At 47.0% G+C, this 18,260-nt stretch overlaps 1 protein-coding gene across 5 annotated transcripts in view; it reads right to left on the minus strand.

Annotated features, from left to right (window-relative positions):
• Myof (myoferlin) overlaps positions 1–18,260 on the minus strand; it is a 148,587-nt gene that overhangs the window by 104,096 nt on the left and 26,231 nt on the right. The gene's annotated exons all lie outside the window — the stretch shown is intronic.

Genomic DNA, 18,260 nt, shown 5'->3' on the forward strand with positions numbered 1-18,260 from the left:
TGCTGGGAAGGGGGAGATGGTGGGGGGTGGGGGGTTGAGGGGGTGGGGGTGAGGGCGGTCCCTGGGGCCTGATGGCCAGCCAGCCTAGTCTAATCAGGTAGCCTAGGCGCCAGTGAGAGAGAGAACTTATTTCAAAAACAATTGTAGCTGGCTCCTGGGAAGTGACACCCAAGGTTGACCTTTGACCTCCTCACACATGTCTATCCGTACACATGATCACTCACACATACACAAAAAATTAAAATTACAAGTTTAAAAAGATCAATATAGTAAAAATAGCATGCTTGAAAGTCACCTGGGAGGGCTGGGGAGCTGACTCAATGTTTAAGGGTACTTGTGTGTTGTGGAAGCCTGGTGACCTGAATTCAGTGTTAAGAGCCAGATGTACTAGACCACATCTGTAATTCCAGCACTCCTGCCTGGAGGTGGGAGGCATGGACAGGAGCTTGTGAGCTGGCCAGCCTACAGTACATAGAGATGGAAGAAGAAGCAAGAAAGACCCTCCCTTAATGAGGTGAAAAGTGAGAACTGACTCTCAGGGGTTGTCCTCTGACTTCCACTCTGTACAGTGGCATGTGCACACACACACACACACACACACACACACACCACAGTCTCTCTCTCTCTCTCTCTCTCTCCACACACACACACACACACACACCACAGTCTCTCTCTCTCTCTCTCTCTCTCACACACACACACACACACACACCACAGTCTCTCTCTCTCTCTCTCTCTCTCTCTCTCTCTCTCTCTCTCACACACACACACACACACACACTCACATCACAGGTACTCACACACACATCACATGCACTTACACCATACACACACACACACACACACACACACACACACACACACACACCACAGGAACTCACATCATACAATCACATACACACAAAAAAAATGTGTACTTTTCCTTCTTTTATAGAAAATCTGTCTGGCTTTGTCTAAATATGGTGTTCTCCTGGCAAGATGGGAAACAAACGTTATCCTTCACAGTCTGTGATTCATGGTGTAGTTCTATGATTAAGATAATGAATGACATCACACACTTGAACATGTACTGATTTGTTTTTGGTAAAGCCAACCAGAGCCAGAACAATCTTAGTTTCTTATCAGCAGTAAAGAAATCTGAGAACAGGACAGGGTGCCATGCCCAGGCCATGTGGGAAAAGGCCATCAGGGAAAGGCCTGACGAGGGATCAGCCAGCATCCTAGACCTCACCACTAATGACATTTGAACCTGAGAACATCCATGTTGTGGGGTCTACCCTGCACTTTGTCAGACATGCAGCAGAACCGCTGGCCTCCACCCACTCGATGCCCAGGACAGTCCCTTTAGCTGTGACCACCAGAGGCATTACCTAGAGTCCTGGAGGACTAAGTCACCAGGTGGAGAACAGTTGCTGTTGTAACCCCAAGTGTTGTGTTCTAGCTCCCTCTGAGGCCTTGCCTTAGGCCCTCCATTCCCTGAGCCATTGTATTATTGGCAAACAAATGGAAAGAAGTGAATAATATCGCAGGCTAGGCTTACACATATGATGTGTCCTATACACGTCTATTTAGGAGACTACTATGTATTAAATAGTTCCTTTCTTACTTTACCACTTTTGGGGTGTGTGTGTGTGTGTGTGTGTGTGTGTTTAAAATCTCCTAGAATTGTTTTGGATCTTCATGAAAGGCAGGGTTTCCACCTTCCAAATTATTGCTCTATAATGTCACAGATCAAAACTCATTCACACACAGTGTAGGGGCAAAGATGAAGTCCGTAATAGAACCATAAAATACAGTGACGTTCCACAGTACAGTAGCAGACAATGGGACTGGTGGCTACCTGGAAAGAACAGGCTTGAGTACGTGCACAGCCCATTGGTTCATCTTTTTAGGCTGCTCAATGATTCATGACCTGTTCCGACTCAGCCTGCTGGGTCTCCTTCCCCAGGAGGGGGCAGTCTCAGATGACTGGGCAGGAATGGAGAAAAGTAAAAGCAGCCAATTACAAGCTCTAAACTTAATTCCGTCTTTTAAAAAGCTTGAGTCCTACTTCCTAAGATTTACTTTCTTGTCATAAAATTCTGATGGTTTTATTGGGGGGGGGCATGTAAAAGAAAACTTGTTGCATGTGTGTGTTTGTGTGCGTGCGTGCGTCTGTGTGTGTGTGTCTGTCTGTCTGTGTCTGTGTGTGAGTGCATGAGAGACTACATGTAAAGACTGTGTTTTGTTAGAGCCTTGGAAGATAATCTCAGACATTTCACAGTGAGGTTGAGTTGAGGAGAGATGTAAACAGATGCGGCTCCCGAGACCTTTGACTGGGAACTGAAGGAAGACTGCCTCCTCCGGCCAGTCCTGCAGGACGGCCAGCCGGGCCTGTTTCCTGAGCCGTTGCCTGGATACGGAAAACTATGAGAACATGGGGGATGATAGCTTGGCCTCCTACACAAGGGACAGGAACGGCTCAGTCTGACCATAAGCTTATTTCCTTTAAAGGAGGTGACATGAGTCAAGGACCTCTTTCCCTCCCTGTTTCTAATATGATACTGTAACTAGGCCGAGATGATAGGGTGTGCTGGAAATGGGGGCGCTTTGCCCTGTGGCTCACAGAAAAGGAAGAGCCTCCTATGGACTGCCCCCTAGACTACAACTGATGGGCCACAGACCCTAAAGGAAACTACAGCGGAAGAAGTGCCAGGGCCCTGGCCCTGCAGCTCTTTGGGGAACTAACAAGCTCCAGGTGCATCTGACACTGAAGGAAACCCAGGCCGCTGCCCCTTCCATCCGTGACTGTCAGGCCTCTAATGCATGCCGTGGACCTAATTCTAAGCCACGGGAATGACCTGGTGACTAGACGTTATACGTGGGGGGAGGGGTGAGGGGGGAGAGCCAAGCTAGTCAGCTTAGCTACGTGGTGTCAGTTAAGAACCTCTTCATCGCTGTGTTCCTCTGCAAACATGCAACTGGTTTTAAAAAGAGGAATGGAAATGTTCTCCCCACAGACCGGGCCCACATTTACAGCCACATGCCTCTGTGGTGAGTAAGGACTCTGCCGGCTGAGGGCCTCTGGGGGTGGCAGGGAGCTCATATAACAGCACAGCAGGTCCCTTCTCTGTGCAGCTGGGACACAGCCCATGGGGACTGCTGGAAATTCCTTCACAAAGGAAAGGAAAATTAATCATACGCTCACTGCTGCTGCCTCTAGGGACTGTAAACAGCCAGAGGACTGCCATCCTCTGGCAGGAGTCATAGCCTGCAAATGAGCTGGTGACAGAAAAAGTTTCCAAGCTGTCCCCAAGTCTCCTGCAGACGATCTGGATCTGGAGAGACCATGCTATCCCATTCTTTGAAGGCTCAGGCTCTGGCTGGCTGCCTTTGTCATTTTGGTTGGGCCTGTATGGGGTTCCTATCACTTCCCCACACTGCTCTCCCCTCTGGGCCTATGCCCATCAAGCTCCTCCTGCGTCCTGAGAACAAGGGAGAGAAAAATCAACCACGTGACTGTGACATGGGGATACCCTGGCCTGTCTTCAGCAAGAATCCTTTTAGGCTTGCCAGAATTTCCCATATCCCTGATGTTTCCTCTTAGAAATTTTCCATCCACTGACCCCTTCCTGCCCCTTGGCTGTGACTTTCACGTTTGGCTTTGCTGTGTAGGGACTTGAACCCCATCTCTCTCTCTTCTACTGTAGTTCATCCGTCCTGTACCTGTGGCGATGGCCCTGGGTATTCTTCCTCAACACGTGGCACAGAACAGTTTCCTCTTGGACACAGCAGTGACAGAGGTCATAGCACCAGAGTCCCTTACTAAGGTAAATGCCCCTCAGAGGGCACTCCCTCAGTTCTCAGATTCAGTTGCACCAGAGGGGCCCATTCCCACTGGTCTCTGATCTTGCCCCAACTGTCCCTCAGAGTATGCCCTCGAAGCTCCCAGAAACAGCAGCAGCAGCAGCAGCAGCAGCAGCAGCAGCAGCAGCAGCAGATATCTGCAGATTCCCAGAGCCTAGAGTTGGATTATTTCTTAAGGCGATTCTTTTTCTTTCCTTTTATTTTTATTTTATGTGTACGAGTGTTTTGCCTACATGTAAATTAGTGCGCTGAATGTATTCTTATTGACCATGGGGGCCAGAAGAGGAAGCTTGGTCCTCTAGAACTGGAGTTACAGATGAGTGTGACCCACTGTGTGGACACTGAGAACTGAACCCGGTCCTCTACAAAAGCAAGTGCTCTTAACCATTAACCTCTCCAGAACCTTGAGGTGATTCTTACACCCATAGCCTCATACCAGGAACTCTCATGAGGGCCTGGAGAAGGTGTCTGGCAAAGCAGAATCAGGAAGTGTTTCAAAATCATTCAATATGATCATACAGGGTCACAGGTGAGAAATGTGTATAGAAGTTCAATTATTTCCCAGAATAAATTGTAGTCAACAGAACTCCATCAGTATCTAGACACTCTTCCTATGGCCTTCCCTTCTTGCTGCAGACCAGGATTCTTAAAGACAGCCCTGAGGCATTCTTCTTGGCCATTCAAAGGCATCATGAGCTTAAAAACAAAAACAAAAACAAAACGCAGACGTAGTGGCCCTCCACAATGTTCCCAAAGCTGACGTGGGCAGGCCTTCTCTGCACTCTTCACAAACTCCACTCCCTCAATATTATTTCTTACAAATGGCTGTAGTCAGGCAGGTGAGATGCTCAGCAGATAAAGGCTGCTACCTTCAAATACGATGACTGACTTTGATCCCTGGTACCCAGATGGTAGAAGAAGAACACTGATCCCTGCAAGTTGTCCTCTGACTTCCTCATATGCATTACGGCATGTGTATTCACACACACACACACACACACACACACACACACACACACACACACACATTAAATAAATATAATTGTGATTAATGACTGTACTCTGATACTTTACTCTTTCCACTCTTTCCAATTCTGTTCTCTCAGTGCTCAAGGGTTTCAATCTATGCTTGCTTTCTGCAACAGGTCAGTGGGGTTCCCAGACTCTGGCCATCTAATTGCCTAGATATCAGAATCAGATCAGTTTTTATCATTCATAAACACATTCCTTCATCCATTCACACGTGGGCCTTAGGAGCGAAGGGAATATCACAGTACAGTGATTCTGAAGACATAAACTTAACTAATTTGGACTCAGCTTTCGACTATCACCTGTGAACAGACTAACTTCTCAGAGCTCCCAGATTCTGTATCTATAAATGGGGATGACAGATCTTATCTAATAGTGCCGAGACAAACGAATAACAACAAAGTCTGGCAGTGGTGACCCACACCTTTAATTCCAGCACTCGGGAGGCAGAGGCAGGTGGATCTTTGTGAGTTCGAGGCCAGCCTGGTCTACTGAGTGAGTTCCAGGACAGCAAGAGCTACACAGAGAAACCATGTCTCGAAAAACAAAATAAAACAAACAAAAAAGCCAAACAACGTGTCAAGTACTTAAAAATCGGCTTTAACTATTTCAGATACTACTCTGGAAGAGGAAGCTAAGCAAAGCATGGGAGGATACTTGGAGGGACCTCTGGTCCAGACCTATGCCCAGCCCAAATCCCCAAAGACATGGGCAGAGCAGGTGGGCATGAATATAAGATTTCTTAGAAAATGTTGGAATCCTAGCACCCCAGAATCTGAGACAGAAAGATTGCCATGAGTTTGAAGTCAGCCCAGGCTACACAGCAAGACAGTCTCAAACAAGCAAGGGGCTGGAGAAAAGGCCCAGAGGTTAATAGCACTTGCTCCACAATCATGGGGACCAGAGTTCAAATTGCGGAACCCATGTGATAGGGGAACCCTAGGGTTTGCTGGCTTTCAGCTTAGACAAGAAAACAAAAGCCCCAGATTCAGGGAGAGACCCTGCTTCAAAGAAATGGGCAGAGAATGATACAGAAAGACCAGGCTGTCCTCTTCTGGCCTCTGCATATACATGCATACAAGCACCTACACAAACATATATGCACATGAATAAAGAAAAAAAGAAATCTTGAAAAACAAACCAACATGAAACTACTAAAGAAAAAATTAGAGAGCACACTTATAAATATAGGCATAGGTAAGGACTTTTTGGACAGGACTTTGATCACTCAGGAAATAAGGCCAATAATCAACAAACAGTATCTCATGAAATTAAAAAGTTTTACATTTCAAAGGAAACTGTCAGTCAAATGAAGGCTGCGACCTCCCAGGCCTGGAGAGGAACCAACTACAGTTGTTATTGCTATACAACATGTTGTCAAACTGTCTTCTAAATACTTATGCTTATACCCATAGATTAATACTGCCCCCAACCTCGGCCAGAAGCCTCTCTGCAGTGGACAGCAGTCAATGCAGAGATGCAAATCGGTCAAAGTGCTAAGAATAAGTTCTATGAGTGCTCAGTCCTGAATGGGACGTCTATACCAATCCCCAACCCCTACTAAGTAAGACCTTCCTGTATCTCATCATCTGCTGCTACTGTGTATGTATTTATTTGTTGGTGATCTGTTCCCTCCATTCAAACAAGTGCGTGGGGAAGAAGTTGTTTTCTTTTGCTTTGTTTTGCAGGGCTGAGAATCAAACCCAGGCCTTATGCCTTTCCACTGAACTGTACCCTGACCCTCTGATCAGACATTACCTCTATGAAAGGTGTGGGGTGTCCCCAGTGCCTCCGGCTGTTGCTGACATGAGTTAGGCATTAGTGAGTGTTTGTGGGACAAGTGAGTGAACTGACATTGTCATTAAAGATAGTCCAATGACTGCACATCGTTTATACGTTATAAAGCTTCCTCTCTTAAGAGATCGGCCTCTGAAGAGCAAAGGGGTCATTGCGGCTGCTACTATTATGAAGTGCCTTTCTCTTTCACTTCCCAGCACATCTTTCTCAAGATCTATGCTCCATGCTGACCTACTCATATGACCAAAATGGAGGCCTAGAACTTCTAGGAATGTCATTGGCCTCCCTCAGGTCCTGTAGTTCAGTTTCTTACTAGGATTGGACTGTGCACTGCCTTAAGTTACTCCTGTATCATGTGAAATAGTTGTTTCTTTAGGCTGCATCTTGCCTTGAGAGATTCCATTTACAGGCAGCTTTTGAATCCATTTTGAGGAAGCAGGATGACTCTGCATCTGGGTGGACATGTGAACGGCATCATCTGTCAAACACCACCTTCACAGCACAGACCAAAAAATGACCTATTCCTGAGAGTACAAAGAGTGTGGCCCTATAAATTTCTCATGTCAATTGAGACTCTGGGGCCACCTGGGCATATTAAAATCACAGTAGAAAAACCAGGACCAAGAACTTACCAGACACGCTAGACCGAGGAAAGATATAACCCCCTCTCCTGGACCCCATAAAGAGATGGACTTCTGACACTGTGATGGCGAACGTCATCTGACTGCCTTCTATGTGGTCAAGGGATGGACAGGCAGAGAACTTCCAACTGTGCCAGGGCCTTCAGCTTCATTGGGTCCCCACTGCTGATGCCGCTTACTGGAATTGTTGTCTGTCTATCTATCTGCTCACCCATCTGGACCTGCTGACCATCCATCTGCTCAGCTGGCCATCTGTCCAGACCAGGTCTGTCCTTCTCACCTCACTTCTGCAGCTCCACTTGGGTCCTTCAGCCCGACTATTACCAACGGCCAGCAGCTCCTCCAGCCTCTTGTGCGGCTGGGTTTGGTACCTGGCCCACGCCCAACAGGACTCCCTCACATTTCTATCAGTTTCCCAGCTCTGACCGCTAGGATTTCTTTGAAATGCCTTGCCTCTTTAACCCTTTGTAGCCTCTCTGTAATGATGTAATATGCATGCATGCATGCATACATACATATATACTTACAAAAATAGGCATTTATCGTGTGATGCGTAACATGTGATCTGAGAGTTAATATTAGCAATTAAGGTTGGAATAAAAGAACCTGTGATTGTCTCAGTCCTAGCTATCAAGGAAAGTGGGATTATCTGGCAAATTGCTGCCAACGAAGCCGCCATCCCTTATGACTTTAGTGTTAGTCCATAAATCCAGACGCTTTAGAAATACACAGACACGTTTGTCTGTTTCTGAGATCTCTCCAGCGTTCAAAGATATTCATCAGTAACAGTCCCTGTCTTCTCATACTGGGGCTGCTCTGCCGAAAATACAGGCTTTTTTGGTTGGGTTGGTTTTGTTTTTAACCCAAACTAGGGATTCTACTCCACAGTCCCCCTGCGTCTGCTCGGGTTTTCACATGGCTGGTAGGGCTGCTCTCCGCTTTTCTCTTTTAAGAAAACTTTTCCTAAGAGCTTCTCTCTTTTAAGGAAAACTGTAGAGACCACAGCTTCTGACCTCTCACCAAGCACCCTCAGGAGAGGACAGGACAGTCATTCTCAGGAGGAAGTCAGAGCCATGAGAAAAAACAGGATTAAGGGCTAGAAGGCAAGGTCTTTGACATACCACAGAACCAAAACTTCTCACAAGCAGGACTACACTTTGCCCCAGAAAAGAGTTCGTTTCATTCCAAGCCAGTCTTTCTTCCTGTCTTCTCCAGTTGAAAAGCACTTTTGCTCAGGAAGTTAGTATATTGCACAACGTAAATCTGTCATTTTCGTTTTCTATTTCATATCTCCCCAAACCATGTGTGCACGCTTACATACTCGTGTCTGCCGGGCTGTCCTCTCGCTCCCATTCTCGAATCCTGACTCTCAACCCTAGAGCATGTGCGCACCCACGGAGGGAGACAACCAGTTCCGGCCTCTGGATAAGAGGATTTAACATTCCCCAGTTAACTCCACTCATTTCCACTGAGGGAGCCGGGTGACCCTCCTCGGTGCTTTGCTGAACCTCTTGAGCCATATTTCTCTCATTGGTCAATTGAGGGTATGACTGTCTGACTGAATTGTTACGAAGATTAAATGCAGCTCCATGTGGAATAGTTGTAGTCCAATCCCTGGATTTCTGTAAACCCACAAAAACAGTGATTATATTGTTCATCAGGAAGTTGAAGTAATGGTTCTCTAATTATATCAAATGTGCCCTGGCCAGCCTTAACTGAGGAAGTGCTGTACTTCCCATTGTAAAGATGAAGGAACTCCTCAAGAGTTACCCAACTAGTAAGTGGCAAAATGAAATCCCACCTAAGCCCAGGATAAGGCAGCTGGCTCCTTTGCAATCTCTTATGCAAGAACTTGGTAATTTTCCTTCTTGGTATAGAACTAGGCTTTCCGTTACCTCCTTCTGATGCACAATATAGCAAATCAGAGCCTTGCCCAGGGACCAACATTCCGACACTATTGCTAATTTTACACTGTGTGTGTGTGTGTGTGTGTGTGTGTGTGTGTGTGTGTGTGTTGGGGTGGCAGGATGTGGTGGGGATTTTGCATGAACACGTACATTCGTGCAAATGAGAAAAGAACCCTTGAAACACAGGCTCCTGCAGAGATAATTATGGTCATTGTATCTCAGACATTGTCATTTTCCTTCTCCAGCAGCCCAATTTCGATCCTGTTTATAACATCCTTGTCTCTACTGCCTACACATGCCTCTATCTTCTTTAATCTATCCACTGGCACTGATCCACCATTCATATGTATGACAATACCATCTGGGTCAGTCACTATCCCCCTCTGGGTCAGTCACTATTTCCCTCCTTTCTTTCTTTTGTAGGTCTCCCCCTCTTGACCCTACAGTTTCCTGGGCATCTGTATAACTTTACCTGCATCTCTCCAATTCTGAGGGACTGCCGGAATCGGCCCTGGACCCTCTCACTGTACTGTACTAGGGTACTCAGCTGGCTCACATCGTTCCTCTCCCTCGCTCAGGACCACAGCACTGTGTCAAGAGCATCTGCCGTCTGAAAACTACCGCCACGTGCGTTGTGCGCAGGTTTATAATTGTGTCTGGTTGGAGGGTAAATACGGTCCCTGTAATATCGCCTTCACTAAAGCAGAACTGCTATGCTAAACTATGGGCACTTTAAGGATGGGGATCCTGATGCTGGGAGACAGCAAGCAACGTGCCCAAGGCCCACTCCCTACTGACCGAGAGCGGATCTCTAACCAGTCTCGTTGTCTCCAGATATCAGTGTTTAGCCTCGGTTCTCTCGCCGCCTATGAGCCCAATCTTCAGTTCTACATCTCCTCAAAAGGGCACTGGCTTTGCGAGGACACTTCTGTCCCTTGTGTTTTAATTGTCCTGAGCCTTTTATAGCCAAAAGTAAGTTGTCTGAGAACTGTTCCAGAGATCCGAGATAGACAGATTCTACAAAGTAGCCTCTTACTAGTGGGCTGATATGACAGCCGCAAGGTGACTGTAAATGGCATTGTTACACTGTTCATGCCCAGCATGCATGGGGCTCTCAATAAATGTTTGTTGACGGAATGAGAGAACAAGTGTGTTTATGACACTACTACATGGGTGGCATTTACCATTTACAGTCACCTTGTGGCTGTCATGTCAGCCCACAAATATGGAGCCTATAGTCTAGCAAAAGGACACAAATGGCTAACTTACACAAGAGCCTTGACAATGGAGATGAATGCCAAGCTAAATGCAGCAGCTATAGGGACAGCACATATGCTGAGCACTGATCTCCGACCTGGCCTAAATTCTGCTTCCCCACATCACTGCTACACTCATTCAGAGCTGCACAGGACAGGGCAGTGACAAAGTGAGAGGCTCGGCTCCTGTGCTGTGACTTGGTGATCAGAGTGGCCAAGGACCCACGGCAAGATGTCACATTTGCAGTGTAAGGGAAAGAGCATCCCATGCAGAGCGGGCAGTAGATGTCGACACCCTCCTTGGTGCCGTTTCCTCCTGGGTTCTTTTTTGAATGGACATGTGTGCACATGCATGTGTGCATGTACATGCACATCTGAGGACCTGGCAGTCTCTCTCATTCCTGCCCATCTAGGAACCAGGCCATTGTTCTGCAGGAACTCCAGTGGATGACAAGGATCAGGGTCCTCAACCTCTCTGAGCCTCAAGTGTCCTCTGCTCTAAGGTTGGTATGAAGTTTAACTGAGATGCAAAACTATCTTGGACCATATTTTGACCAGTGCCGTATACGAGCATAAGTAACTTACTATCTAACAGCACAAACAGGCCATCTTAAAGAAGGAGCCCAGGAACGGCACCAGTACTCTTGACACCGAGAGCAGTCAACTATTTTTGTGGGAAAGGGTTGTCTCTTTTTTAGAAATAGGGAGAAAAAATGCTTCTATTTTAGCAAAGACAAAATCTGTCATTCTATCTACAGTCTTGTTCCAACAGGTCCGAGGCTTCCAGAATAACAACAACAACAACAAAAAGTCAAAACTTTAAGTCTGTATGAAAATGACCTGACTCCATCTCAGGCCTGCTGAGTGAGCTTTGAGCAGGTTACCAAACCACTCTGAAGAAAGGCCCTGGCTTATTGTGAGCCTGTTTGTGGGTGCTGGGCCAGCCATTGGTCTCTGCTAAGCTAAATCCTTACAAGTGAAGCCATTGCTTGTCTGTAGAGGGAACTATCTGGACCAATCATTCCACTCTGACATCTCAGAATAGACTTTTAAAAATATCCCTTCATGTGCCTCCTGTGAACATGAAGCTTTCGGCTCTTCTCCCTCCGAGGACTGAAGTGGGGCCGGCTAGAGCAATCCACTGGCTCCCAGCCTGGAGCAAATCCCTGCTGCTGCTGAGTCAATGCACAGCATGCGGGGACCGCCTGGCTGATCCCTGTGGGTGTGGCCACCTCACACAGGCCAGCCCAGGCTGCCTGGCACTGTTTGCTGACAGGCCCTAAGCAATAGAACAGCAGAAGCCAAGTGGGAACTTGTGTTTGTACTGCCAGTCTCCATGGCAACAGGTAAGTCAGCACAGAGAACATCCTCAAACTGGCAGAAAAACCCTCAGCCCCACCCTGAAAAGCCTCCCCTCCCTAGGCAGCCAGCAGATCCCCAAGGCTAAAAATCCCTAGCAGAAAAGCCAAATGCACAGATACTTTGCACAAACATACAGCGTATTCCCAATGTCTTTCCCTCCTAAAATGTACAGGTAACTTGACCGGCACAGATACATCTCTGGATGTATCTTTGGCTTGGTGGAAATGTCTAAAGAGCCAAAGGTTATGCATAGTTCTGGGCATGCTCTTAGTAGAGTAAGTACAGGGAAGATGGAAAAGCATCCTCTGCTCCATGCTGAGCTGACGCAGGCCAGAATTTCAAGACAGTAAGCAACTATACAGAGAGACATCTTCAGTGCAGAGAAATGATCTCATTAAAAAAAAACCTGGCCAGGCGGTGGTGGTGCACGCCTTTAATTCCAGCACTCGGGAGGCAGAGGCAGGCGAATCTCTATGAGTTCAAGGCCAGCCTAGACTACAGAGGGAGCTCCAGGAAAGGCACAAAACTACACAGAGAAACTCTGTCTCAAAAAAACCAGTCAATCAATCAATCAATCAATAAAATAATTAAAAAAAAAAACTTGATGGGACCATACAGACTAAAATCCATTTTGTCCATTTTTTCAGGTGAGTGGGCCTCAATCTAAAACTTAGTGTTTCTGAGTTGATGACTTGTGTGCTGGCTAGTTTTATGTCAACTTGACACAGGATGAATCAATTGAAAAAATGTCTCTGTAAGATCTGGCTGTAGGACATTTTCTTAATTAGCGATTGAAAGGGGGAGGGCCCAGCCCATTGTGGGTGGGGCCATCCTGGGATACTGGTCCTGGGTTCTATAAGAAAGCATCCTGAGCAAACCTTGAGGAGCAAGCCAGTTAACAGCACCCCTCCATGGCCTCTGCCTCAGCTCCTTGCCTCCGGGTTCTTGCTCTGTTTGAGTTTCTGCCATCACTGCTTTTGATGATGAACTGTTGAAAGGAACTGTGTGTGAAATCAACCCTTTCCTCCCCAAGTTACTTTTGGTTACGGTGTTTCATCACAGCAATCATAACTAAGACAACCTGGAAGCTCCTAGTACCCACTTAGCATCACTCAGCTCAGGTTTTCAGACAGCACCTAATGTGGGACCTTGAAGACCATGGAACTACAGAGGAGGTGAGTTTCTATGAAGAAAAGAACTCGCAGAGAGTACACGCACAGCCAGAGGGCAGGCTGGGTGGGTACCCCATGGGAGCCCAGGAAGTCAAGGGCACTGGGCACCTTAGTCACTGGGAAGAAAAGGGGGATGGAGAGGGAGAAAAGAGTGATGAGGACCAGTGTTATGTTTTGTCTAGAACTGACCTGTTTCTGCTCCTCTGGTCTGTATAGTGAACATGTGCTTCATTTGCTCTTTATAGTGAACATGTTCTCGTTTGCTCTTTACACCCAGAAACAAGAGCAGCATATCTCAGTCACGGTATGGAGATATAGTTGAGGGGGTAGAGTGTTTGCGTGGTATGCATTCAATCGCTAGCATCGCATAAAACTGGCATGGTGGTGCATGACTGTAATCTAGCACTTGGGAGGGGAGGCAGAAGGGCCAGAACTTGACCATCATCCTTGGTTACAGAGGGGTTAGAGGCTAGCCTGGACTACATGAGATCATATCTCAACAAAACAAAAACAAGGATGAAGAGAAGGCTCAGCAGATACAGGCACTTGCTGCTAAGCCTGATTACCTGAGTTAGATCCCTGGTACCTACATGGTCGGAGGAGAAATACGGTGACACAGCCATGCCCTCCCCAACCCCTGCTGACATAGCATGCCCTCCCCAAACCCTACAATAAACAGTTGCTTATAAAAATCTGTATCTAAGCAAGATGTGCAGAATCCCCAAGACGTGGGTCCTCTTATAACAGAACTTATCATATTTCCTTTGTTCAGACTGGAAAAAAAGAATGGAGAGATTCAGAGAGACTACACAACCACTCTGTCTAGAAATGCGTCAAGCCTTGGAGTGAGAAGTAGGCAGAGTGTAGAATGGATTTCACAGGCTGTACAAGCACTATCTTGACGATTTCAGGCATACTGATCCCAGGCTGAGGTGATGCCATCTTGGATATGCTGGGTTAAGAACGGTAGGATTAATGTCTCTGGTTTCATTTTCATGTTGCTAATGTAACCACTAGGAAATGTTAAGGTGCACGTGCACTCTCTAGCTATTCCTATCGGAGGGGGCTTGTCTAGAACACTGACAATGAATCCATTTGCAGAGAGGGGGAGAGAAGGGCGTACATACTGCCGGTGACAGTCGGAGGCTGCTGTGGGCTCTACTAACCACTTCCCCAGAACGGTGAATTATGGGAACTAAAACTCTCCTCTGGAGGTTGAGGGGAAGATTACTGTTTATATAATGGTTCAAAACTAAGATATGCAACATAACCTTATAAGGCTAGATTGGAGCTGGGTGTGGTGGGGCATCCCTATAATCCCAGCACTCAGGAAGTGTGAGCAAAAAAAAAAACCCCAAAGTTCAAGGTCATCTCCTGCCACACAGCAAGTTTGAGACCAGTTTGGGTTACATGAGACCCTGTCTCCAAACAAACAAACAAACAAACAAACAAAATATTACATTGGTTTTTAGTCTAAGAGAGTGGGTAGGACCAGAACATTCCAGAATAAACTTCTACAATTTAAAAAACTGTTTTAGTTGCAAAGTGCTTGAGTAAGTGATAGAGTACATTTTAAAAGGCCTGAAGTTCAGATGGTCAGTGGGTAAGGTGTTTGGTACACAAGTATGAGTTTGGACCACTGGAACCCATATAAAAAGCCAGGTTTGATGGCAATGTAACCCTGATGCTGGGGGCCAGAGACAAGTGGGTCCCGGGGCTCACTGGCCAGCTAGCCTTGTCTAACCAGAAAACCCAGATTTAGTGAGAGACACTGTCTCAAATAGTAATAATAATAATTAATATTAATAATAATAACAAAAGTGGAAAAACATTGAGGAAGACATTTCAATGTCAGCCTCTGACCTCCACATTTTCAAACTGAGAGTGCATCACACACACACACACACACACACACACTCCCTAACAAAGCACTATCTAGGGAGCAGACGTCTGTCAAGACTCCCTGACACCACTGAGCAAAAGACCCCAACAATTAGGTTGACCATAGAATTGACTGTCTAAGCCACGCCCCACAGACAGCAAATCAGGCACTAGTAATCTGTGCTGTGCCAGGAGGTAGCCAAGCAAACCAGAGCATGTGGCTTCACTCTCAGCTCCCTAATTCCTCTCATCGCAGCCTTCCGATTGGGCCAAATGTGCCTGATGTAAGTCTTACGTTTTTAAATGCACTAACACTGAATGTCAAGGTGTTTCTTATGACTCATGTGGATTGAACATTGGGCTCTCCTTTTCTCTCAAATCTGTTTTTTTTTCTCTCTCTTCTTTTTATTAAGAGATTTTTCTATTCATTTTCCCTATCAACCATGGATTCCCCTGTCCTCCCTCCTCCCCCAAATCTGTTTTTAATGTAGCAGTAGACCTGATAAACAATGACACCTTATGATCATAGTTGAGAGTAACCTGCCTGCCTTCCCATGAGTTATGGCCTCATCGAAGGACTTCATTACTCAGAATTATGAACCTAAGGCTGGGTTCCGAGTCTTTGAGACCAATGTCCTGCTTCAGGAATGAGGTGAATTCCATCCTGCCTTGTGGAGCTAGCTGTACTTGAGAAGTTTTATCTGGAAGACATGCTTCAGTAGCTCATGGGTACCAACAGGGCCCTCCCTCTTGGAAACTCAAAAAGTCAGTAAGTAAAGTGGGCAGCCTGGTTTAGATCTGATGTTTAAAAGATGAATGAGACACTAGAACAGAAATGCAGCAGGAAGTTGAACTTGAATGGGATGTGTATTTGCCAGCTTGTCTCAGATTCAGTGAGAAACCCTGCCTCCAAAAAGTTTTTTTTTTTTTCTTAAGTAAAATGAGGTCATTAAGACTGAGCAGGAGGGACCAGGGGATAGTGGTGCACACCTTTAATCCCAGCACTCAGGAGGCAGAGGCAGGAGGATCTCTGTGAGTTCAAGGCCAGCCTGGCCTACAGAGTGAATTCCAGGACAGTGAGGCTACACAGTGAAACCCTGTCTCATAAAATACACAAGAAAACAAAAAGAGTGAGTGGGAGAAGGAGACACACACATCTGCCCGGGGTGACCTGTCTGAGAGGAGAAAACATGGGCCTACCACAGGAGCACTATTATGGTGAGCAAATACATGGTGGGGTATGGAAAAGAGGGGGGGGGGACAGAAAGACAGACAGGATGGTTCATGTCCTATGGAGAGAGGCAGATCTGAAGAGGCAAAGAAGGCAGTGAGGAGCAGAATGAGGTAGGTAGCTTGCTTGTCACTCAGGGTCATGGTGATGTCCGGGCCTGGGCTGCTGCCAACACCTGTGTCTGGGTCTGTGGCCCTGCTGCCGCCACTGTCTGTATAGACAGACATCTGTCATTCCTGTTACCACTGATAGGATAGGGCTGCATAGAGTTGGCCCCACCCCTCACTGTCCACAGCACTAGGGGGAACTGGCCCTGCCCCTCCCCACCTGCAGCACTCAGGAGAGTGGACTCTGCACCTCCCCTGGGCAGCACAGTAGAGTTGACCCTGTCGACGGGGGCAGGGGTAAGCCAGCTCTGAGAATGTGATTGTAGGAGATCTGGTCCCACCCGCCTCATCTGCCATAGTGGGTGAGGGAGAAATGTGGTGTGCGTGCGTGCGTGCGTGCGTGCGTGCGTGCGTGCGTCCCAATTTCTTCCCTGACTTCATGCAAGTGGGAGAGCTGGTCCTGAGGTCATGAGAGCAGGATAGCTGCTCCTGATCCTTACCAGCTGCAGCACTCAGTAGAGCTGGTGTGGGTGAGCCTGCCCTGAGGACATGAAAGCTGGAGAACCGGCCCCACTCCTTGCTCCTTGCTGCTTAGGGTGAACTAACCAGGGCAGTGTTGGAGAGCTCACCCTGGTGGTGAGGATGGGGAAGAGCTGGCGAGCTAACCAACCCTGCAACTACCCAGCCCCAGAACCAGGGCTATGAGTTAGGGCACCCCAGAATCCACCCCCTCCATGATTTGCTGGAGCATGGAATGGGCTGGTCTGCTTTGGATCTGCAAGATCTCATGACACAGGGCAACAACAGAGTATCTAAGCCGAGTCCCAATGAGGTCGCAGTATCAATAGTGTGGCAGAAACCAGGGTCCTCAAACCAGACCAATGAATCTTTTCAATGAACATTCGCAAGTAAAGATATATGGACTAAAGGGTATACCGTGTTACTCACTGTGTCCTAATACAGCCTCCATGATGAGATTTTTCTTTCTTTCTCTTTTCTCTTAAGTTATTTCATTTTATTTGGGCTTGTGGGGAAGTGGCAAGGGCAGAAGGTGGATGGATACCAAGGGATGGGGAGATGAATGGAATTGAGATGCATGATGTGAAAGCCACAAAGAATAAATAAAAAGTTAAAAATGAAATAAAATGAAGTAGTGAAGCAGTTGAAGAGGACATCCCAGTGTCGCCTCTGGCCTCCACATATGTCTGACTGGGGAATACGCAACACACATGTATGTGTGGTGAAAAGAGAGAACTGTCTCCCACAATTTCTTCCCTGACTTCATGCATACTGTGGCATGCACGCGCGCGCACACTCTCTCTCTCTCTCTCTCACACACACACACACACACACACACACACACACACACACACACACAAGCACACACTAGCAAAGCACACACGATCAGAGAAAGGATCTTTGTTACAGCTAACATGCTACAACTCAGAAAGTGACTAGAGGTGAGAGGTACAGGCGGCAGAGAAGGTGTGAGACAGACTGGTGACGGCTAAGTGTTGAATGCTGTAGTCACTGGGGAAAAGTTCTGTGACTGAATAACCGTGGCCCCCGTTACCACTGAAAGCCGAGAGGATAGGGCTGCACAGAGTTGGCCTCATCCCTCACTGGCTGCAACACTAGGGAGAACCAGCTCTGCTCCTCACTGGCTGCAGCACTCAGCTGACATGACTCATGAAGGGGTAAGAGCTTGGGGGTATAGAGCTGAAGCATTAGTATATTGAAAATACTACGGATTTGTTAGTAAAAATGCTATAATATGTAAGATGATATGTGTCTTAATTAGGGGTTTCATTGCTGTGAAGAGACACCATGACCATGCAACTGTTATAAAGAAAACATTTAATTTGCATGGCTCGCTTACAGTTTCAGAGGTTCAGTCCATTATCATCATGACGGGGAGCATGGCAATGTGCTGGCAGATATGGTGCTGGAGCTGAGAGTGCTACATCTTGCAGGCAACAGGAAGTCAACTGAGACACTGAGCAGTATCCTGAGCACAGGAAACCACAAAGC

This window comes from Peromyscus leucopus, chromosome 1 (assembly GCF_004664715.2).
Source record: "Peromyscus leucopus breed LL Stock chromosome 1, UCI_PerLeu_2.1, whole genome shotgun sequence".
In the NCBI taxonomy this organism is placed as follows: Eukaryota; Metazoa; Chordata; class Mammalia; order Rodentia; family Cricetidae; genus Peromyscus; species Peromyscus leucopus.